The 4,761-nt window shown below is 45.2% G+C and overlaps 1 non-coding gene across 1 annotated transcript; it reads right to left on the bottom strand.

The window, feature by feature from the left end:
• Positions 1 to 4,479: 4,479 nt before the first annotated feature.
• Trnas-aga (transfer RNA serine (anticodon AGA)) lies at positions 4,480 to 4,556 on the bottom strand. Its single transcript has one exon. It is a non-coding gene; the product is annotated as a tRNA-Ser (tRNA).
• Positions 4,557 to 4,761: the final 205 nt, after the last annotated feature.

The raw sequence follows: 4,761 nt of genomic DNA, 5'->3' as shown, positions 1-4,761 counted from the left end.
CAGAAATAGATGACACACACGTTTTCTGCTTGCAGTTCATGGTCACGGGGACGTAATGCGACATATTTTACAATCAAAATACTTCTTTAACGTGATATACATTTTTACTTTTTTTATACAGCTTTTAGTCACAAATCGCTTTTACAGAAAGTTAAATCATGACTGTTCGTTTTAGGAATCGTCCTTGAATCTTCTGTTGAAGAGTATTATTCGATTGAGCTGCTTTGTTCTGACATCAGTCAGGCCAACAGACAACTCAGACGTGTTTGAGTGCGCCGTTCTTCCATGAGACATGCCGAATATTGCTGCACAAGGGAAAACTACCACTCCCTTACACAGGGTGAAGAAAAAAATCCGAATTTGGGGGTCGGCATGCGATGCCTCATGCAGATTTGAGACAAAAGTTTATCTTGCAAAATCTGATCGGGTGCAATTCGAAAAATAAAATAAAACAAAAATGTTTGAAAATGAGGAGATGGCAAGACTGTCACAACCTGCAGCGGTTTGCCTGTCAACCCCCCCACCCCCCGGTCCCCCCTCCCCCAAATACTGCACCAGCCGTCATAGCTCACTGAATCAACTCCTGGAACGTCAAATCCGAATCCTCTATGGAACGGTGGTTCGAATCATCGTCAGGTTCCTTTTCAATTTCTTAAACTCCCGTTCAATAGTTTTCGTCGTCTATAAGCAGGGCATCATTTAGTCACATGACAATGGCCTGCCACATGCCAGAGGGATCAATTAAACAGCGTGCACGAGTCTACTAAGCTGTCAGCGCACTAACATAACTGCTCCGGTGAAGTACATGTGGGGCGGCTTCCAGACAGAATACACAAACGATGAATACGTCGATGTGCTGTTGGTGCTTGGTGCATCCGATAGTCAAGTTGATGCTGCTGACGCTCGTTCTCATGGTGCACGGTACCCTCAGAGGCTCCTTCGCGATAGAAATGTTTCTCGTCGCTTGAAGCAACGACTAAGGGAAACTGGTAATATTCGTCCACAAGTCGTCCAAGGGCTACACTTGCTCCACAAACGGAGGACGTAATTCTTTAAACCATTCACCAATCACCTCTGCGAAGTACCCGTGATATTACGAAGGAGTTCGAGAGATCTCGAGGAAGGGTTGTACAAGTGTTGCACAATAGGAAACTGCATACATGTCGTTACATGCTAACTCAACACAGCGGCCAGAAGACCGCGTTCGACGAGTTTTGTGAATGCCGTTTGCACCAAGTGGCCGATATCGAGCATTTCACAGATATACGATATTGCCCGACGAATCTAGTTTCGCTCGCTAAGGTATTTTCCAGTTCCACAGTTGTCATTATTGGTCGGTTTACAACTCGTGAAGGTAACATTGAGGTACGATTTAGCATCAAGCTGCGGGCTGGAATTGTTGAAGGAGTCCTTATGGGCCCTTACCTCTGTACCATACGTTCGTTACAATACTTTGCCCGACCTATTAGAAGACGTTCCACCTGGTTTCGGCGACAGCTGTAGTTTCAGCATGATGGTGCACCGTCACAGTTTGGAATGAATGTGTGTTATTAATTTATACAAAGCGTTTCCAACGAAATGTAACGGTCGTGGAAGCGCGATATCCTGGACTCCACTTTCGCCGTACCTTAGTCCTCTAGATTTATATTTGTGGGATCACTCAACAGAACAGTTTTATAGTACTACATCCATGGATGTACACGACCTTATGAGCTCGTGTCCATGTCGCTTCGGCTACTGCGGATGCAGGTTGTTGCGTTGGGTCCAGCAAAGGCTGTTCCAGGGTGTTGTGAAGAGCTTGGTCGCTTTCAACACTTAAAGCTAAACGTTGCGCCTCTCTGTACGTACATGCTCTATGGAGATAATCCTGGACGTCAAACGTACAAAATGGAACTATTGTGCTTAGCACAACGTGTAATCTGGTGCAGTATACCTTCTACGTCACTGGATACTGACTATCTTACTGTACACACTATTATTTTCTGATGGCTTTCTTTGTGTCATGGACGAAACACAATGATTGTTTACGTCTGTAAGAAGTTCGGGTAATTGAGCCGTGGTAAATATTGCTGTTTTGAGGAGCGCGCCGCATCGCGATGTGTGAAGTAGTCGCTTTTCGTTTCTGGCGGTGGAGCCACTGTGCCAATAGCAGCTTTGGTGTTTCTCTCTGGTGGGAACTCGCTAGGTGGGAGTCCCCTCAGTTGGTCAGCCGGGTCAGTGTGGGGCAGTCAGTGTCTGTCCGTGTTCCAGAGTGCTAGTATGTGTTAGGCCGCCAGTCTGCTCGAGTTTCTTCGGTAATGGTCATTGGCGGTTGGATCGATCGGCTGGTGGGTCGCGCATCGGGACATAAGATGAGTTGTCCGTCTTGAGCTTCGACGTATGTGAGGTCGCCACTTGAGTCCAGGGGGCCGCGCTGTATAGCGAGGGGTAGTGGCTTCAAGGCCGACACGAGAGCAACAGGAGTCAATCCACGACATCGGCCTGGCCAGTGCTAGCTGCGACGCAGTGGGACGGGAGATCGGCGCGCCTTCCTGCGTCCGTTGAAGCGGCTGGCAGCGGACGGTTCGGGAGAGCTTTTTTGGGGAGGGGGTGCTGCGCCAGGTCTTCACCAGACATCGCAGTTTATTATAAGTTAAGTGATTAGTGATATGTTGTTTCAGTTACTTGTTAAATTCTACTTGTTTTCTTGGTCAGTCTCTCGTCCCCAGCTTGCTCGTCTGTCTCTCGACCGCATTTGTTAGGCAGTTAGCGTCTGTCTGTCGATATGCCGTAGATTAATAGCTGCCTCTCTCATGTTTGTCGGAATCGGTTCAAATGATTCTGAGGACTACTGGACTAAACTTCTGAGGTCATTAGTCCCCTAGAACATAGAACTAGTTAAACCTAACTAACCTAAGGATATCACAAACATCCATGCCCGAGGCAGGATTGGAACCTGTGACCGTAGCGGTCTCGCGGTTCCAGACTGCAGCGCCTAGAACCGCACTGCCACTTCTCCCGGCTGTCGGATTCGGTGTTAACGAATTTATTGCTTGAAGTGTAACGGCCGAATTCCTGAAATATGTTTTTATTGTGCGTATCATCTTTAGCTAGGCAGTGTATGTGTAATGTAAAGCATGTTTGTAAATTTTATGTAAGACTTCATTCCATGGGTTTTTATTTAAATGGTTATATTAGTATATAAAGTTGCCACCCTTCCACTGAAAGACTTTTTTTTAAATCAAGTTGCACCTTCAGTGGCAAATTAATTTTTTTAATGTTAGTGTTTTGTACCATTTACATTCCTCCTACGCGATGCATAGTTTATGTGCTAGTGTGAGTTGCCAAAAATGTTTAGTTTAAAGTAATGTGGTGTGTTACAGATTTGCACCAGTCTAGTCTTCCAGATGGTGTTGTGAGCGGTTGTGACTACGGCCCTGTCAAAAGGCAGCCGCAAGATTCTCAGATCGAAAGCTCATACTGTCAATATTTGTTCTTTCTGCCTCTGAATAAAACTATAACTTGATATTTTGAGGGTGCTTTCTGATTATAATTTTAAATCTGCTTAAGAAGAGGGGCTTTTTGAATAAAGTTTCCATTTGTCGAAAGAAATTTAATTTGTTTTCATCAGTTACCCACTGACAACTACTCCGACGTAAACATAGTGTGATTAAATGTGTTAATGTTCTTGATAAATCGCTAGTAAATAAAGTAAATTCTTAAGAAAAGGTTTTAAAAGTAAATTAACGCTTCAGTAATGTCTTAATATTTAAATAAAGATAGCAGTAATAGAAATGAACCCACAAGGCACAGCATTGTGGAGGTGGAAATTAGTTACAATTTTACGCTTTAACTTAAAAAATGGGAAAAAGTGTTCAGCACGAAACCGACTCTTTCCATCCGCAAGTCTGCACATTCATTCTTTACGGCGTTGCCTGGTCCCAAATTTTGTTTTTTCAGTATTTGTTCGTTACAATACCTACCTTGCAAAAATATAGGACTTAAACAGAAGTAAGAAGAACTTTAATGTATTTCAAAGGAACCTTCCTGGCGCTCAAAGGGAGAGGTGGGGGCAAAGTGGGCAGGGGTGGCAACCCCATGCCTGGCCACCACGTCCCGCTCCCTGCCCCAAAAGAAGTGTACGGAACGTGGAGTAGAGGTATAAAGAAGATCAACGATTTCTTTGTTTATTGCAGTTCCTTTTCTATTTTATTTTATTTTGTACTTCTTTTTTAGTTATTATTACTCCCGAGAGCCGCAACAAACCGGCATCGCGAGGAGGAGAGATTGGAGAGTCGCTGGGTTCGGTGAAACAACCGACGAATCCTTTTGCGGAAAAGAACATTCCGTTGACCAGAGAATATCCGAGTCTAAGAATGAGAAAGGCATGCATCAGCTCCTCATTGCAGTACCGCCCACCTCTGGGAAGGTTAAGAAAGACACTACAAAGGGAAATAGATAAAACTTGTTTGTATTTGGAACTTCCTGGGGGATTAAAACTGTGAGCCGGACCGAGACTCGAACTCGGGACCTTTGCCTTTCTGGGGCAAGTGCTCTACCAACTGAGCTACCCAAGCACGACTCACGCCCCGCCCATACCGCTTTACTTCTGGCAGTACCTCGTCTTCTACCTTCCAAAGGTCCCCAGTTCGAGTCTCGGTCCGGCACACAGTTTTAGTCTGCCAGGAAGTTTCATATCAGCGCACACTCCGCTGCAGAATGAAAATCGCACTCTGGATACATCCCCCAGGCTGTGGCTAAGCCATGTCTCCGCAATATCCT

This window comes from Schistocerca gregaria, chromosome 2 (genome assembly GCF_023897955.1).
Source record: "Schistocerca gregaria isolate iqSchGreg1 chromosome 2, iqSchGreg1.2, whole genome shotgun sequence".
In the NCBI taxonomy this organism is placed as follows: Eukaryota; Metazoa; Arthropoda; class Insecta; order Orthoptera; family Acrididae; genus Schistocerca; species Schistocerca gregaria.
This window is presented reverse-complemented; position numbering and strand designations above follow the sequence as displayed.